The sequence below is a fragment of the Alosa sapidissima genome, chromosome 6 (assembly GCF_018492685.1).
Source record: "Alosa sapidissima isolate fAloSap1 chromosome 6, fAloSap1.pri, whole genome shotgun sequence".
Classification (NCBI taxonomy): domain Eukaryota; kingdom Metazoa; phylum Chordata; class Actinopteri; order Clupeiformes; family Clupeidae; genus Alosa; species Alosa sapidissima.
The window spans coordinates 6309707-6330414 of record NC_055962.1 but is presented as its reverse complement, the minus strand read 5'-3'; the positions used below and the strand labels follow the sequence as shown (position 1 = coordinate 6330414).

The 20708-nt window shown below is 42.5% G+C and overlaps 1 long non-coding RNA gene across 1 annotated transcript; it reads right to left on the bottom strand.

The window, feature by feature from the left end:
- Positions 1–17611: 17611 nt before the first annotated feature.
- On the bottom strand, positions 17612–20490 carry LOC121711739. The gene is made up of 6 exons (XR_006032423.1): positions 19948–20490; positions 19058–19174; positions 18825–18924; positions 18493–18579; positions 18243–18375; positions 17612–17885 (listed from the first exon to the last, which is right to left on the bottom strand). It is a non-coding gene; the product is annotated as an uncharacterized LOC121711739 (long non-coding RNA).
- Positions 20491–20708: the final 218 nt, after the last annotated feature.

Here is a 20708-nt window from a genome sequence, read left to right as displayed (position 1 = left end):
GGTATCTTTGGCTGACAGGTTCAAAACTGCACGAAATTTGAAGTGTAGGATCATTATGACACCCTCTGAATGCATGCCACATTTCATGAATTCCGTTCATGGGGGGCCATTTATCAGCTACACACACGCACATACACACACAGGCATGCACACACTCACACACACCCACGCATGCACGCACACACACACACACACATGGTCACACACGCACAAACGTATGCATGCACACACTCACACATGCGTACAGACATGCACACGCACATAAACACACACAGACACGCACACACTCACACACACACAGGCACGCACACACACACACACATACATGCAAACACACACACATAAACACAAACACACACACACATAAAAACACACACACAGACACACCCCATTATCCCCACACACTCACACACAGAAGCACACAAATACACTATAACAAGCACACACTATGCACACACTACACAAATGTTGCAAGAATAGTGGCTGGAGATGGAGACAAATTGATGTGATTTATTTTTGTGGAGAGAATGTGCAGGATGAGCGGCGGTCATATTTTGTAGAGCTTTGTGGTACGGTTAATGATAATTTCTATCTATCTATCTATCTATCTATCTATCTAAAGTCAAAGTCCAAATATTATAAATTAAATAAATAAATTCCAAATATTCATGGATACTTCATGTACAATCTACATATAGGGTAGTGTATCTCATACTGTAAGTAAACTAGATAGATAGATAGATTCAACTTTATTGTCATTTAGCAGAGTACAGGTACAATGAAATGCAGTTGAATCCCAAGGTGCAGGTTGAGTACAGTATTCTGTGCAGTTATGTAGACAATAGAGATTAATTATGTACAACAGTGTATAGTTAGATAATGCAGGTTTTCCAGATGACATGTCTACAGTGACAGATAAGGAGTATAGAGGGTTATGTACAGAGAGTATCAATAGATGTAGTATAAGTATATATACTCTTTTGTTCCTGTGTCTCTGCATTTATCCCAATCTGTGAATTAGTGAAACACACTCAGCACACACTAATCCCGGCGCAGTAAGCTGCCTGCAACAACAGCGGCGCTCGGGGAGCCGTGAGGGGTTAGGTGCCTTGCTCAAGGGCACTTCAGCCGTGCCTACTGGTCGGGGTTCGAACCGGCAACCAGGGGCGTCGCTAGCTATTTAAAACATTCGGGGCTAGAGCCCAGAAGTTAGAGTTCTTTTTTGTCCGGGGGTTCGGGGATTTCTCCCCCTAGAGATTTTGAAAATCGTGCTGATGAACATGCAATTTTAACCTACTTTGAGAATGAAAAGGAAGGCCAATCGTAATGACTCACGTCACGGCATTCTGAATATTTTGATGTTTAAAGACCGTGTAACGAGAACCAGGCGCGCCTGCAGGTGTACGTCCGTACACACTGTGCGTACCATCAGGCTACTCAACAGCGAGAGAAAATTTCCCTTGTGTGTGTGTGTATTCACACCAAATCGGCCTACCATACCTTCCTAACTATGTACAGTATCCCATTAGCCGCATGCCATCAGGCTATTTACCATTTTCTATTACGTAAAGTTAGTGAACACATTATGTTTTGAGCAGGAGAGAGAATACGCATGCAGCCACGCAATAGGCTACTTGTTGTTTTCTTTTACTCGGCTATCTATATGGTTATCAGCACACAATGTTGAGCTAATTCACTCAATACTCATCATGGATATCACAAGTTTTAAACAACGAAAACAGAAAGGGTGGAGGCAGCAACGCTAGGAGTTATACAAGAACAAGGTAGGCAATTGGTGTGCTTGTCAGAACGTTAGACTGCACTAAAGCCAGACGTCACGTTACGCTAGAACAAAACTAAAGGTAACTTTAGCCTGTATAGGGCTGTATCAAGTTGTCCAAATGAATAGGTCATTGTAGACGTTGTCGTTGTATTATTGCATGTGGATGTTGTTATGCTATGTAGGCTACTTTTTTGCTGACTGACCAATGCACGGACCTAAAACGGACAAATATTGTTCACGAGTGAATTATTTATTTTGCGGGGGGGGGATGGGTGTGCGTACCATAGCATTAATTCCTGCAGGCGCCCCTGAGGAGAACGTCTCTTCTGCCAAAGTGCACCACATACAACACCCCAAATATCACATTAAAATAGCCTGTAGAATAAACATCGTCATGCACCTCTGTCGTGCACTTGACAGGTGTGAGCGTTCGTCTCGGGATAAACATTTCGGACGTCATCCCCTTCAATTAATGGGCTATGGGTGCCTTGAAAGCAATGCATTTGGGTTGTATATCACGAACTTTTGCCCAAAGAAAAAGTTCCATTCTGTCAAAATCAAGCCCAACATGCATTGCTTGGAAGCCCCCTCAAACGAGGTCAGGTTTATTTACTGCGCATGTGATACAATAGTAAATCACGATATATTGAAACTGAGCTGATCGAAATGTCCTCCTGGGTTGCGGGAGATGATGACACACTGAAGAGTTTCCACTTCTTGTCCCTGCTCTGCCCTTTTTTTTTCTCTAAATAAACTTCTAATATCCATTTGTCCTTATACACTTATTTCGCTAAGGCTAGTTAGTAGAAGCACGAAACAGCAATGCGTAATAGCGTAGAGGAGAATTGAAATTGCAACATTTTGCAACAAATGATTCTAAACCTGCCCAGATCACGTCAGATTGTCTTGCGCTGCTGTTAATGCACACAATGGACACAAAACACAAAAGTCTCTTCTACGGGGCTATTTATTTCATTCACGATTAGAGTTTTTGTTGTTGTTGACGGCCCATAGATCCGGGGCTATCCCCAGAGGATCCGGGGCTATAGCCCCGAATGCCCAGGTCTAACGACGCCACTGCCGGCAACCCTCCGGTTACAAGTCCGAAGCACTAACCAGTAGGCCACGGCTGCCCCTTAACAACAAGATGAACAAGATGTTCTATATAAATAATATATACATGTAATGGAGGGCAGTCAATGAACAGCATTCTAACAAACAGTGCTCAGCTTAAATGAGTACACCCCCTTTGAAAAGTAACATTTTAAACAATATCTCAATGATATGTTCATGTAACCTGCATTGTGTTGAACCTGTGCGATTCAGCCCTGCACACGCCCGGACTCGAAACCCGCGAACAGCAGCACCTCGGATCGGGAGGCGAGCGCGCTAACAATTGAGCCAATAGCCCAGGCTACTGGCTCGCATGCCAGCAGCACTCTTGAGGCGTCGGGGAGTGAGGTATACCAACAATCCACAAGCACAGCTAAGCTAGCTGGCATCCGTTACACTCATATAACATATGTTTAACTTATAACATGAAAGTAACGTTAATAATTGTGACATATGTGATCATCCAATAATTGTGACATATGTGACTCATCCATGCCACTAGGTGGAGTCATTTATTGGTTAATAAGGATATGCTACCTAGCCTAGAAGTAGATTGATAAGGATAAACGGTGCAATGCTCATGTTGGCTGTATGCTGTTAACACTAGTTTGAATAAAGTAAGTAAAGCAAGTAAGTTGTGTTATTCTACTACACAACAATAATATAACTTAGAGAACAACATTTTAAGTTTTACTGAAATTAGGGTGATGCAAAAATGAGTACACCCCACTGAAAGTCTCTGGAGCAAAGCTAAATTTGAGACTACAAATGTCTAATTAAACAATAATCAACCACAGGTGAGTCTAATTATTCATTACACAGGTGCCCAGCAGACAGTTGACTATAAAAGAAAACCCCTTCCCATTTCATGTTGTTAGCGATGATGTAAAAGTAAATTCTGTGGGGGCATCCAACACAACCTGACACAGAGTTTGTTGTATCTTAAACTCTTGACGTTTATTTCTTAGCTCCAAGTATACAACTTTTCACCTCTAAGTTACTGATCGGCCCAGCACGTCAGTCCTACATGGGAACCATGGAGGTATTATATATAACTGGAGAGTGTGATTAAGTCCCGCCCTCCATACAAATTAATGGTGGAGGCTAGGCTAGTAAATCCGGCCAATTCATAGTCAACGCCAAATTGAACACTGGGGCTCAGATCCAGTGCCTATCGACTCTGACCAAGTTCCAAAGCTGGAAATGACGCATGGACCAACGTCGATTTTTATTGGACACTGTAAAAAGAGAGTCGTCCTCCAGTTCAGAGGGTGGCGATAATGCACATACCTTGCTTGCCATGTAACAAGAAGAAAAAGTTGCTTGGGAACGCACGTGAAGTCCGAATAGAGTTGCCCATTTGGCTGTAGCCGCCGGATAGGTACCAGAAGTGCAAAAAAGCAGAGAAGTGCAATGTGATATACAAAGTAGGTGGTGCATAGACAGGACAAAAATATAGTGCAGTGTATACAGTAGTATACATTTGTTTTCAGAAGGTGGTTTAAAGTAGTATAAATTAAATATAAGTATGTGCAGTGTATTAGCAGTTACCTTATAAGAGCAGAATAAATATGGCTATGTAATATGAACTATGTATGAACAACATGTACAGATATGTGCAATGTAGTGGCAGTACCAATATAGTAGTAGTAAGAACGATATAGATAGGCTATCAGTGTATTAACAGAATATATGACAGAAAACTGAATATATATGGATATTTAGTACGAACCATATAAATATATACCAATAAATATACACAGTATGTACAGCTATGTGCAGTGTGGTAACAGTACCATTGTAGTGTAGAAACAGTAACATTATAATATTAAGTGTATGTGCAGGATGAAAAGCAGTAGAATATGGCTATGTATAAGTGTAATTACAGTTTGTACATTTGTAAATAAATAGACACTATGGATTGGATAGGGTAGTGCAGTTGTGGAGGGGGGGTTGGGGGGTGTCCGCCTCCTTGTTGTCCCTGTCAAGGTTGCCATGGTCGTGGACACCTCAACAGGCACAGGCAAGGAGGCATCAGGCGGGGCGGGAGGTATTGGTGGGGGCTTAGTTTGTTGGATGTCAACGGGATGCAGAGCTAGAGTTGTATGGTGAAAGGCAACAGGTAGGATTTAAAGTGTGACGTCTGTGCTTGGAGGCTTGCACATATGCTAAATCCATAACCATAACCATAACATATTCATGTTAACAGACTAACTAGCGTTTGCTAAGAATATGCCGATTGAAACATAGCCTATTCCATTGAGATAGCTAGGTGGCTACCATGCTCATACTGCACTTTTAATGGCACAAAAACTGGTACTTTTAAACTGCAAACAGAAATGTCACGCTAGCAACAACTCATTAGGCCTACATGTTTCCATATCCTAACAATGAAGGCTCCTTGTAATAACTTAATATTGTGTTGTCAATGTGGCACAAACAAACAAGGCTTATCCTTTGTGAACAAAAGCTGGCACCCGTTTAGACTCTCCTTAAGTGACCATTTATCAATACTTCATCAAGTTAAACATCAAATTGGCAGCGTATCTCTAAAAAAATATTTATATATTATATTTAATATTGAAAACTACTGGGACTCTATACTCTGGAGCAGGGCTGTAGTACTCGAGTCCGGTCTTGGACTCGAGTCCGGACTCGAGACCGTTTTTCTATGGTCTCGGACTCGCTAGTATTTGGACTTGGTCTTGTCTCGGTCTCGGCCACTGGTCTTGCCAAATATGGCTTTTGGTCTCGACCGAGTCCAGGTGTCTTTAGGGCCATCAAAATTAACGTGTTAATCGCCGCGATTCATTTTGAAATACATAATGCGTTACAAAATATTAACTCAATAGTGTTTACCTTTGTGGGGGGCTGATGTCACGTAACGGAAGCCGCAAAACCTAAAACCGCAAGCCTGAGAGTTTATTTTACTGTCTGTGGAGTTAGCTGAAGATAAAGAGGAACCAACATTTAGCCAAATAGTAGCTTTACTGCAAACTGCTTTTCACTCTTGTTAGATAACGTTTACAATGTCAAAATGCACCAACTGCAACAGTTACATAAAGATGATACTTTTCGGCTCCTCTCCATTAAGATCCAACTTGAACGTATGCTACTCCATTTAATTAAGAGCGCGTCTGAACGCACACGAGAAGGAGAGAAAACGATTGGCAGGCTCCAGCTGGCTTGTCGTTGTTGATGATAATTGATATCTCCTTTTTAATATAAGAAACTTATAAAAGGAAGGCAACAAAGACGAGGTTAGAGGAGATTGCGGATTTATCCGATTTCCACTACTGACCAGTTATAAACATGTATGTAGGCTGCACTCACTGTGATTTGAAAAATGGACAAAAATATGAAGAGTTGTCTTTGCCTTTGTGTAATGGAACTGGTGAGTCTTGAAGTCTTCAATAATTTGTTTACATGAAGCACATATTATGCCGATTGAAACACATTCCATTCAGATAGCTAGGTGACTGGCTCAGGCTCATCATTCACTTTTAATTGCAAACAGAAAATGTCTAGCTAGCATCATGTCATTACATGCTTCTATTTCCAAAGGAATGAAAACTGTTTATACCAACTTAATATCATGCTTATCATTGTTAATATTTTACAATATTAGAGCTTGTGGACTAGGCTATATTTCAATGGAGCTGGTAAAAAAAAGATCATTATGAGAACGTGGCCACAATGGGCTTAAAGTAACAGTGCACCATTTACAAATGAGTTAAACAGCATCATATGTGTAGTATTTCTTAAGAAATGAATACTTTAAAACACAATTACTGTGTCAGTATTATCATTTAAATAATATAAAAGTGTTTTACTTTTACCTTTGTGGTTACTCATTAATTTTGTGATTTATGTTGAAGCTTTAGTCTTTAGGAACTTTTTAATTGCGGTTAATCGAGATTAATTCATTTCAAAATATATATTTTGAATCGTTTGACAGCCCTATAATAATATTGGAGAAGGGGAATGGCTACACTTACAAATCCTGGGTGTGTTCACACTGTTTTTGCTTTTAGATAATAATAATAATAATAACCCAAAATGATTGTCTTGATACTGTCATGCACAAGACTTTTTTTCCTATCCTGGACTCGGTCTTGACTCGGACTCGAACCTTTTTGGACTCGGTCTTGTCTTGGACTCGAACCTCTTTGGACTCGGTCTTGACTTGGTCTCGACTAGTCCTGGTCTTGGACTTGTCTTGGACTCGACAAAGGTGGTCTTGACTACAGCCCTGCTCTGGAGTGATGGGACCAAGATAAATGTTTTTGGCTTCACAATTGGGAAGAGAAATGTCACGAGACTGACGTGACTTCTGAAGAGACGAGTTGAGCACTACTCTCCATCCAGCTTGTCTCTGACAGAGGTGACTGTTGAAGAATGGGGGAAAGATTGATGTAGCAAAACTTGGTCTTGTCAACATTTTTGAAATGTTGGGCTACATGCCCACCAAATATCGTGCACCCGGTCTTTCAGTGTCACGGGAATCGTTGACACAAAATTACTGAAGAATTTTTTTTTTTTTTTACATTTAAGGCTACAGCAATAATGACCTTTTAACTTAGTCATCCTTGTGAGAACCTTAGAATAGCATGCGCGCCTGTGGTCATGTATCACAGAGGGCCACAGAGAGTGTGAACGCCGCTGCGTCCACCTCTGCCCTCTTGTCGTGCTATGTTCACTCCCTCCTCTGTCTGACCGTGCAGCCGTGTGGGCGACTCGACTGACCAGAGGCAGGTGAAGGGGACTTTAAAGAACCCAAACAACCCCGAGACGCATTATGAGGAAGGCTCCGTTTTGACCATCCACAAATAGCCCAGTTTTTTGCGAGCATCCCTTCAATCTAATCTGGCAAATTGAGTTTAAAAGGGAATTTGGTTGCTGGGACCTAAGGACCTAAGGAAACTGCTGTGGTCTGCCTAAGGCACCAAGTGTGGCATATGAAAGCAATTGTGCAATTCCTCTGTTGAAGCTGTCAAGAAGCATATGTGGAATGTGTTGATTTCAGCTGTACTGTACTTAACATGCTCTGTCATGGGCAGGCCCACCAGTCATGTGTGAGCGAGTTTTCAATGGGTCAAACTCTTCTTGGAATAAAAGGGGGTGGGGGGGCATTATAATGTAGGAAAACAGACATGCCCCTTTTTCCACACCATTTTTGTGCTTCCCTCGAGGATTGACGTTTTCATCAGAGCTTTTTAATGTTTTTGTTTTGTTTGTTTTAATGTTGTTTTAAGGTTTTAATTGCTTTCAGAAGACACGGCCATTGATATTTGTTTCAGTACGCACTGCCGCCATAAGAAATAATAAAGTTAGTTAGTTAGTTACTTCACTTGTCACAGTACAGATGACCGATAACATATCACATGATGGCCCACAGAGCAGACTCTGATACATAGCACCATAGGGACACCACACAGACATTTACACACACCCGTGTGGCACTGAACGGCAGAACTGAGCTTTAAACAAAACAAAAACAAAAACAGCAAGACTAACACGAACAAAAACACTTCCCTTGTTGGGCCTCTTCACTAAGCGAGCTGCAGCTGTGCCATAGTGGGAGACTAATGATGCCTGTCATCAGAAAAATCTTTCGGGAGGGACTATAGTCTAGTGTAAAGGCTCTGGAATACAGAGTGGATAATTGAATAATACATGCTGTAAGAGGTAACATATTGCATTGTCAAGCTGTCATATGCACATAAACACACTGAACTCTGTCGTCGTACTGTTTATATCAGCAACTGTGGAGCTAGTGAAACTGCCTGGACTGTGCTGGACTCTGTGCTGTGACCGTTCCACTTGTAGGGGAATGGACTCGCCTGGCCTGCTGGGAGAGAGCAGAAGTTTCAGTGCAGCTCACATAGTGAGCATGAGGTCATTTAGTGCCCAGTGAACCTCCTTGTTTTGCAAACCTCCATAAACAAGCCACAAAAGACCCCGGGAGCATATTTAGATGGACACAATTATCCTCGGCCAGCCTGGTCCTCTGATGACCAAACAAATGCCCATCCCAGTGAGCCGCGCAAAGTTGTTCAGTAACAATGCGTCCAAGAGTTGAGGGAGGGTTGTTGTATTCGAGAGGTCAGACGGGGTGAGCGTCCAGTGCCTGAGTGGTACACAATGGGGTGCTAAGCGACTAAGCAACGCATTGCGTTCACATTCACGCTCGCATTAATCAGGATCACTCGCCACAAAGGCAGCAATGTGATGCGACTTGATGGGTGCCGCCATCGCAACTCTCCGCGTCTCCACGGCTGCGCCTCGTCCGAGAAAAACAATAACAGCACCAACACAACCACAAAAACGCAGAGGAGAGAGAATGAGCATGCTCAGTCGCCCTTCACTGGGTCAGCCCGGAGGAACTGGAGCAGAGTGACCTGAGGCGGTTCTGGTCTCGCATCGACCGCAAGCGTGGGCCATGGAGCAGAAAAGCTCCAGAGTTTTCCATGAATCGTTGGGATCCTGGGGCCTCTTGTGCACGGCCTCTATGTGTCAGCCTCTCTCACTGAGTGACCTGCTTTCCTCGTGGCCGTCCGGCCTCCTGGACCACCCCTCTCTCAGGCCTGCCACTGACCTCATATGACCCCCACACACAAGCGAATGCAGCACGGCGGAGGTGCAAGTTATGAGTTATGCCCCCCCTAGGAACTAGTTGGGAAACTGCCTGAACACCATAAGGCAACACAGGTTTGTTCACTTAGACTGGAGATGTGCTTCCAAAAATAAATATATTTTATTTACAAATACAATAGACACCATGGGGCAGTACACCCAACAATAATTGACCAGACAAACAGCACATACACTATGATTTTAACATTCAGAAGCAGGGACCATTGGGCTGCCACTTGGACGTGGCGCAATGCGCTACATGCAGATTGCCTGCAGGAGACTACAGCCAGTTCCTCAGATAGTGAGGAGCGGAGTGTCCTCTCTCGGCCGAGCGCTGCCCCCACCTCAGGTTGAGGTCACCGCGCCCCACAGCACCAGAGGGGCTTCGTCACGCCTGGACACCACGCTGATGGGGCCTGATGGGACTTGAGAGAGGACAATCAAGAGGCCCCCAAATGGCAGACCAGACTCAAGAGGCAGTGAGTCCTCCAAGCACACACACACACACGCACACACGCACACACCACACGCACACACACACTGTACAAGTAAGTGTGCTCACATTACACACACATATGCACACCACTGCATCCAAACGACAGACCCAACTCAAGAGGCTGTGAACCCTTCAAACGGCAGTGCCTACCTGTTTGTTTCACAAGAGGCTTTCAGCGCTTGGGCTGCTCTTCCCTCCTGCAGGGGTCAATCAACGGTGACACACACACACACACACACAAACAGGGTTCAATAACCTGGTACCGTTTCAGTGGTACCATTCAGCCGGTCACATACACGCAAAGACACACACACATACACATATGCAGTCTCAAAAACACACTCGCACGTGCACACACAGATACAGTAGACATACACACACACAAATTCACACCCACAATACTAGGCCTAGATGCACACAATAAAACCGCTGATAAACCACATGCACACTAAATTCACATGCAAATACCCCACACCACAAGCAACCCACTTATAGCCACACAAACACACACACACACACACACAAACCACACACACACACACATACACACACAAACCACACACAAACACCTCAATGTGAGGACAAATAAAAACCACACCAATCGACACACACACACATTACACTGCAAACACACACAAACCACACTAATACACTCACACACCCCACACAGCTGAAAGAGAGCAGCTTGGGGCACCTCATTAATGGCGTTATTATGGGGTCCGGTTCATCGGAGGACATAACCCACAACAACTCCCCATCTGTCCACACTTGACAGCAAGTGTGAGAGTCAGGGAGCGAGAGAGAGAGAGAGTGAGAGCGAACAAGGGAACAAGCTATTGACTGAGTGAGTGAGTGAGTGAGAGAGTGAGTGAGTGAGCGAGAGAGAGAGAGCTAGAGAGCTGGCAATGGGCCGTCCAGCGCCGTGTCTAATTATGCCCCCTTTGATGGGGCTATTTTTAGAGACCTCAGGCATATGAGGACAACAGGGGATGCAGGGACCCTCTCTGAGGTTTGGGTGCCTGTAAGGGGTGGGGTGTGTGTGTGGGTGTGTGTGTGTGTGTGTGTGTGTGTGTGTGGGGGGGGGATTTGGGGTGAAAGAGTTCTGAACAAATTTTTGGAAAATAAGCCAATTTTCTGAAGTAAAATATTGGCTAAAATGGATTCATGAAAGCTCTCTGAGTGCTTTAGTGAGTATGAATGATTACAGTAAATAAAGTAGATTGCATGCAGGACAACAGGAACACATAACAGGCCTAGTGAGTGTCCTCTCAGCCCCCACCGCAGGTTTAGGAGCATGTTTTGGCCTCTTGTCCCTGTGGCATGTCCCAGCAGGACACAAGTGGCTCTTTGTCAACACAAAGAGGCCCCCTGGGTCTTATTGCCACGGGAACCATGTGTGCCGGACAAACAGTCCAGACCCCGGGCCACTCATGTTTGATGAATATACGTCAAAATAATAGTCCGACACGGGAGGGCTCTATTCTTTAACCTGCAAGGTGAGGATAGCAAGGTATGGGAGTGTATACAGCCATACATTCCATGTATTCAATTTATTATTTTGGTCATGGTGATGATATCTAGGGCTCTATTTTAATGGTCTGAAACGGAAGTGTCTGCGCAAAACGCAAGTGACTTTGTGGGCGGATCTTGGGCGCTGATGCTATTTTACCGGCGGGATAATTGACTGTTGCGCCCGACGCAAATCTATCTGTGGTCTGAAGTAGCTACATTAATCATGGGTGTGGTTTGGGCGTAACGTGCAATAAACCAATCAGAGCGTCATCTCACATTCCCTTTAACAACAGGCACGCTTGTTCCATAGCTGATTGCTATTATGGTGGCATATTTGCCAGGCGCACCCATGAGCGTTCACAGCGCTATAATCACTGTTCAGTTGGGAACAGTTAGCTATTGATTTTTCCTCTTGACAAAATGTAATGCAGAATTGTCACAAAGACATGCTTTCCGATGTTTTGGGATCACTCTCACTGAATCACGAGGTTATGAATGCATGGTGATATTTTATGTATGTATAGATGTAATCTAACATACTCTCCCGTGCTGCCGTTGGGGCATTTGGGTTAAATGGCATCGGGATGCAATTCAACATCAGGTCTCCTAAGTCCTCTAATATTTCCTAATTTATGTCATCAACACATCCATGATTCGTGAAAACGTGTACGCTAGATTTATGCCTATTTTTTCACATCTTAATGGACACCACACTGATTTCCTTCGAGTGCGTTGCGCTGCACAGGCGGCCAAGCAAGGGCTCCAAGAAACAGTTTCCAAGTTGACCTAACTTTCAACTCTGCACAGTATCCCATTAACTGCATGGCAGTATAGGCTATTTACAATATTTTCTGTTAAGTAGAGTTTGTAAAAACGCTATCATAAACTTAATGCACGCACAATAACGAGAATAACAATGAATGCAGCAACTACATTGTAGCCATACTTGCTGCTTTCTTGTACTATCTATGGTTGCTGGTTAACTGCATATAAAAGCTGATTTAAGATAATTCACTAACTCAAGACTTCAAGGCCATCATGGATATAAAACGTTTTTTGAAAATAACGAAAGGATGGAGGGAACATAACAAAGCTTGGAGTTATTTCAGATGGGCTACAACAAGGTAGGCAAAATTGTGGTGCTTAAAACCTTAGCGCAGCTGGAATAATGCTTAGGCTGATGTTAAAGCGCACGTGATGTTTAAAGCCATATACAACGGTAAATTGGAACAAAACTAAAGGTAACTTTAGCCTTTATAGGGCTGTATAAAGTTGTCCAAATTAATAGGTCATAATTAGGCGCTGTTGTTGTAAAGATATTGTATGTAGATGTTGTCCCGACAAACACGGGACGTCCCCCGGACCTTATGCCGACATTTACGACGTCCCCGATTGGTCCCGAACGTCATGTTCTCTAGCGGACGTTCCGGTGACCTTCCGGAGCAAGTTATCGTTTGGTTATTGCGTGACGTCCGGTGCAGGACTTTCTGGGGACGTCACCGTCAGGTCCCTCGGGTGACATTTGCATTTGGTCATTTCAAATACCTTCTAAGGACCCGACAATAACGTTATACCGGGGACATGGGGGGGACGTTTGTTTATTCACACATGGCCTGCAGGACGGAGACATCACATCCATGCACGACTTCACGTTACGACTTTACGTTAGTCATCTGGGGATGACTAAAGTATCTATCTATCTAGTCTCTAGCAGTAGCTGCATTAGCCTACCATAGTCTAAGGCAACATATCATACATTTTATTAAGTTGTGCGTCTATGAGCAAAGTAGAACCATATATCTACTTTGCTCATAGACGCACAACTTCATAAACTGGGAAAAGGGTTGTGAATGTTAAACTCAAAATGTATGTGCTACATAATTCAGCATGTCATCAGGGGCGGACCTGCCATTAGGCATGGTCAGGCAATTGCCTGGGGCCTCGGCCACCAGGGGGCCTCGTCATCCCCATATCGTTTTTTTTTTTTTTTTTTTTTAATAAATGATCACGCATCCAAACAATATATTCTAATCCATAATAAAGATTGAAAAAAATATTTTGCCTCATGATTGCTCATAAACTCATCATAAAATCAAATGACTAGCTAGTCTGAACGAGGTCTTGGTGAGGTGGAGTTGAGCGAATGACAGCAGCCATGAAACGTTTCCAGAGTGGAAGTGATAAACGAAAAAGAAAGAGGGAGGAGGAAGAATTTAGAAAGAAATTGCCTAAATTAACCAACTTCTTCCAGTCGAAGAATTCTTCCACGGAAGAAAGTAATTTGGACAGTGATGCAACAACATCTGCAACATCTGCTGAGCTAGGTGGTGTAGCTAATGCTAGCTGCAGTAGCTGTGGCACTGATGCACCACCACCGACAACTTGCACTACATATTCTTCTACTGATGATGATGATGATTATGATGTTGATCTAAGTGAAACAGTCGTGAAGGACAAGATCACTGTCACTGCCGAAGTCCGCACTGGTGCTGGTGGTGCTGCTACGGACACCATTTCAGTAGTAGAAGCTTTGGGTACAACGGAACCAGTAACGTGAGTAGCCCTAACACGATACCTAGCACTACAGTGACGACCCTGCGTTATGGCAAGACACCGTAAGAGATGCAGAGCGAGTTGAAATCGTTAAAAAAGGCCCCGTGCAAATTAATAACTTTGAATTCCCCAAAAATGCAGATAAACCACCTAGAAGATTCACGGTTGAACATTATTCAATGACCATAAAAAAATTTAGAAAAAATGAACAGAAAATGGCTAGTTGATTCGGTCAGTGCATGCTGTTTATTGTTTTGGATGTCGGATGTGAGGTGGAAGATCGAACACCTCATTTAGTTTGCACGCACACACTCACTCTCACTCTCTCTCTCTCCTACACATAGCCTACACGGACAGACTCTCATACATAGCTACAAAGAGTATATTCACACACAGAGACCCCAAACCCCTAGCCTACACACTCTCTCTCTCTCTCACACACACACACACGCACACGCACACGCACACTCACACTCACACATACACAGACAGACATACACACCATTCATAATTGTAATACTTTCAAAGGTTTTTACTACTGTTTCTTGATTGTCATCTATGGCAAAAAATATTTGTTGTATTTGAGTATGCCTCAGCGTCCCATTATTACAGAATAATGTGTGTGTGTGTGTGTGGGGGGGGGGGGGGGGGGGGGGCTCGGAGGGGCCTCGGAATCCTTTGCCTTGGGCCTCAAAGTGTCCAGGTCCGCCCCTGCCGGTATAACGTTATTGTCAGGTCCTTAGGAGGTATTTGAAATGACCAAATGCAAATGTCATCCGAGGGACCTGACGGTGACGTCCCCAGAAAGTCCTGCACCGGACGTCACGCAATAACCAAACGATAACTTGCTCCGGACGTCAATAAGGTCACCGGAACGTCCGCTAGAGAACATGACGTTCTGGACCAATCGGGGACGTCGTGAATGTCGGCATAAGGTCCGGGGGACGTCCCGTGTTTGTCGGGGTGTCTGTAGAGCAAATAAATCAAATAAAAATGTGTATCCTTGTGTTGTGTATCCTTTTGTCCAGCCTATTCTTTTAAGAATTCAGTTCATGAAACACAAGCATTGAAACCTACACTGCAATGGGCAGCAGAAGTCTATAACGTGTCCATATTTTACACAAAATTTGCGCACAGGGAGAGTCAAAACTCTTAGGCTTATAGGCTATTAACGTTAAATGTTGCTGACATGTAAACATGGGTTTGATATTTTATTGATATTTTATTTCCCAATTTACATGTTCATGCTTCTCCTGTGGCGCAACAGGTTAATGCTTATATAGCCTATTGCTTTTTCACGCAGTCGACATGGGTTCAATCCTCCCCATTACACGTTTTTTTATTATTATTTATTTCTATTTAGACCAGCAACGCTTCCTCAATTTAGGCTACAGATACTAGGTGGCCACAGAGAGCCTGACCAGCAGTCAGTGAAATGTTTGAAAACTTAACCATGATACTTTGAAGACCTACTGGCTTGGACAACTGCTGTAGCAAGACAACACCATCAGCCATGCATGTTCAGCAATCATCAGCTGACTTCTTCAAATTGTATAGACTAAGTCAAATAAATTTCTGGTTTGTGGCGCAAGTACGTAGATAAATGGTTATCGTGTAGCCTAAGTGGTTTCATTTAGAAAGCAGGTTCGATACCCACGAGTTATTATTAGGCTATTTGTATTTATGTTTTTGGTGGCATATTCATGGTCCAGTGCATGTAGCGTACTACAGACAATTTTGACATTTAAATATGTCATGCATATTTGTATTTGTTCGTCTCCAGTTTCCATCAGAAAGTGACAAATCTGCAAGCGGCCACATCTGTCAAAGAAACGTCATCACTCGTGAAACGTCACCAATGCAGCCAGTTAACATGGGTGCCAGTTGCCATGTAACACCGGAACACGCCCCGTCTTTTCGCTGAACCGCCCCTGTGGGCGCAATCGAATTCCCTTATTTACAGGCATGTACCTGTGGAGGGAAAATTCCAATATGCGCTGACTTCAAAATAGGAAAGACAAAAGCGCGAGTATACAAAGTCAATTGCGCTGGGATGCAAAATAGAGCCCTTAATGTTTGTCCTCTCCTCATTTCTGTGTTGTGTGTCTCTGTCTGTCTACGTAGAGTAAATATTGCTGAAGTGAATGTCATTGTGCCGTGTTTTTGTTTTGTTTTTAGATTCTGTCCTCCTCCAGTTGTTGCCTGAGCTGTCGGTCTCAAAGCTTGAATTCTTGCTCTGATAATTCAGTCTCACTTAAATCCTTGATTCTCCGCAGAGCGACCGCGTGATCGGTGGCATGCCCGGAAGCCGTCGTTGCATCAGCCGAGCCAAAATAGCGGAGATCTGGTCCTTATCTAACACAGTCTGGCCCTTGCCTAGCGCCATTTGTCACTGGTCTGGCATGGTTTACTCTGTGTTTGGCCATGATTTAACCCTAGTCTGGCACAGTTTGGCCCTTGTCTGGCACAATTTGCCCGTGGTCTGGAATGGTTTGACTGTATTGGTGCCACTGTCTGCCACATGGGAGTCAGATCCCCTCTGGCCCCTGCAGCTTGTTGCTGTCTCAGTCATCATCATGCCAGCACTCAGAATCAGTCTGCCCAATGCAGCTCACTGTTGTATTCTGGGATAGACTCCAGGAAATTCTGGCAGCATCCATCTGACCCCTCTGACTGTAATTTGGCTGTACCCCTCAGACTGTAATCTGACTGTACCCCTCAGACTGTAATGTAATCTGACTGTACCCCTCAGACTGTAATCTGGCTGTACCCCTCTGGCAGTGTCTGTCTGACCATACCTGTCTAACTACAAACTATTCACCAGATCACCAAATTCAGTCAAGTTCATCAGGCAAGAGTCACCTCACGTGACCCCCAAGGGCTGATGGATGTGTCTGTGCTAGACTATATGTGCAAGTGTGTACATTGGGTGAAAAGGCTCTGAATCAGGGAATATTCATAGTGATATATTTCCTGATATGCGTAATATCAAGAAATATATTGGTTGATATGCTCCTGATATTTTAGTGCCAATTGCCATATCAGGAGCATATCAAAAGTCCTGAATGGGACTGCGACGACATGCAAGATATCCAGACTTCATATTCTCACCTGATATGATCCATGTTTCAAGTATTAGCTACTTATATGACCCCGGACACCTCTTGTTATTGTTCCCATATACCCCCTGATATGTCAAACATGGGACTACGCATATACAGCCCATATACTGCCAGACAGCTAATTTTGCAGGCATTTATGTGTATGCCTTTATTTGCTTTTCGATAGGCTTTATGCCTTTATTTTTAAAATTAATCATGTGATTTATATATGGTGATTTATGTAATGGTTTTAAATGTGAGTGTACATAACCATCACTGAGCTTATTGTGCATCTTTAACTTAAATAATATTTCACATTAATTTTACATAAACTTAATTACATTATTTACTTACACCTGCTAAATCCCAATGACTTATTTTACTTTACCATGAAAAATATACTGTACGGCAATAAAATTTGTTACATGGCCTTTATTGTATTTATCAATCAATATTCAAATCAACATGGCTTTCTCGCCTGCAGTAGGGGGCTTACGCAGTGACACTCGCCCCCTCTCAATGACCTGCCGAGTGAGAACAGAGACTTCTGCTTGACCACAGTGGTTTAAACAGTCCATGGTCTGGGCGTGCAACGTCCTTTAAAACATTTTGGGCCCTTGTCCGTACTCTTCTGGTATAGATGGTAGGGAAAGGTGCTCTGATGGTCCCTTTGGCAGTAAAAGTCAGGTGTCTGTAAAAAGAGAAAGAAAGTATATGTTACAATTGACCCTGTCCGTGAATATAATTAACTCAGCTTGTGTGACAAATAAAAGCAAACCCACAATAGCAGCCTAGACGTCAGGTGCAATAGTTAGAAGTAATGGAGATATGTATTACAGTTGTGCTCATAAGTTTACATAACCTTAGCATACACATACATTTAAAAATCATCTGATCTTAATGCCTTAATAAAAAAAATGAGAAAATCCAACCTTTAAGGAACACTTATTTATTTACGATACACAAAGAAAATTGCTGTCCTTAAAGGTTGGATTTTTCCTAATTTTTTTAATTAAGGCATTAAGATCAATTTCCAAAAGTATCATACCTAATTGCAACACTGTCTGCAGAAGCTCTTTCCTTCTTGCTTAAACCACCTTTCTGATGCCTAACATAGATCCTCCCCCATCTGACGTGCAGTGCCAGCCTCTGGCTCCAGGCTGGGACTTGCTGGATGGCACCTAAAAAAATAAAACAGCAATTGCTATACATTATGTTATTGTTGATTAAGATAAAAATCAAACATTAAAAAATAAGTTGGTAAGTCAATCAGGTGTTCAAACAAAAATGATAATTACCTTATGAAGGCACCCTTGCCACCATCACCATCAATGTTATGTTATCACCAATTATTGATATCAGTTTATTTGTGAGGGTTTCAGTTTCTGTAAATAGAAAATAAGATTTAACTAAATTATGATTATGCTCAGTTTGGCATATATTCAACACATTATTTACATTACCACCAACATAATGGTAAACATGGCTAAACTTCAAAATTCAAGACTATTATTAAAAACAACAATAATGATGATTAGTTCCTGTATTAATGCATTACATTGCACATTTGTCAAACAAATTAGAGTGTGCACAGTGACATAGCCCTCATTCAAAACACACAAACACTTACAGCATGTTGAGGGCAGCAGCCATGGCTTCCAGACATAGTCAAGTAGCATGTAGTAGTAGCAGGACAGACCGACTTTGCCCTGGTCTGTTGATGGAGCCCACTACAGTCATAACAACAAACAGACACATGAAAAAAGGGGATAAACTAAACACAGCAACAGACACAAATACATGCAAACAGATTATAATGTTATTTGCTATTCTACGTGTGTGTGTGTGTCTGTCTGTCTCTACCTGGTGAGTGAACTCTCTTGCGGGATTTGAACTTCTTTTGTATGGAAGTGGCACACATTTGGAATATTCCAGAATGCACTCAGTGTTCTCAGGGAAGCAGTCCTCACAACTCACTGCCTGCAAACAGAGAACAGAGGGAAATTAAGATGAATAAATTGCAAAATAAGCTTACACGTAACGTGAAAAGACTATCACTGAAGCACTAATGCCCTCACATGCATCTTAAATAAACACATGCCTTGGCACAAGTCAGGTACAACCAAATAAGGGCTATGAAATGAAGAACATTTTGCCTAATACTACCCATACATCAGAAACCTTTGACAAGATTTGGCTTTCAAGCTTTACTCAAAAGACTACAATCTTTCAATAATCTTACCCAAATCTGGTCAAGTCTTCTGGTGTAAGGATGGCTTAATATAACACTATACGTTACCCTTCACAAACTAAAGATCCCTTCACTTGTCGGCATCATATTGAGGTACGTCAACCCCCTGTTCACGTTAGCCTGCATAGTCATTAGCAGCCACTAGAAATGTAGCTTCTAGAAGTTATAGCTAGGTTAGCTAACCTACTCGTGCCTGATAGCCTTGGCCATTTCATTCAAACTAAAACTTTACATCCATAACGAAATCTCAGACAGACTTATTGTTGAATATGATATTACTACCATTCCAGATATTCCACACAATGGTAAAGTTAGTTATTGGAAAAGTTAACATTAACAGCTAGCAGCTAACGTTAGCGATGTTAGCTCGCAAGCTAGCAAACATTAGCTGATTCTAACATGACGGTTAACAAACGGTTTTGGTTAACATTAATTCTAAAAACAGTATTTTCCTAATTAATTCCAGTTTTCAATTGGCATACAAAAGTACTGTAGTTCTTACCTTGGATATGATGACGGCAGAGTTTGTACAGCTTGCAGTCAGATGCATGACAGAAAAGTGACGGTTGAAGTCACCACCAGTGGCAAGGAGTTCGTTGAAAAGTCAGTCAGGGGTGGGGGATGGGTATGCTGTGTGTGCGCATGCGCTTATCGAGAGGCAAAGCATAAGAAATCGTGGAAATTATTAGGCCTGCATATTTTAGTTACATTAAAATGACTACCAAACTGATTTTGTAGAAGTGTCAAAACATAGTAGCCAAGTGGGCTATTACTACTATTCTGATTATTAACATCATTGGTTCTCATATAGTTTGACGTCAATTTCATTTGAAGCCTTGTTCCTTAATTAAATCAACATTGGTTTATCAGTCACCCACGTTTTATAGACAAGTTACAACATGATTGATCCATTGTTACGTTGGCCCACAAGGAAGCTTGTAATGTTAAAATAGTATGCTCAACTTTAACAAGTTTAATAAGCCTTTCTTATGTGTTATGGTTTGTAGCATATAGTATGTATTTATTTTCATTATAGGCTATTGATTGAATTGTTGTTTATTATTGCTATTCTTCTTAATGTAGGCCTACTTCAAATTGTTTAGGCTACTGTTAAATTTAACTTTGTATTGTTGTTATGTGGCAACTCCAGCTGAACCGAATTCATTTTGGCAGACAGCATTGGGGACAAGGGGAAAGCAGATAATTTAAAATGTGGACTTTATTCCTCCAACAGATCTCATGCATATTATACATAAAAAGTAG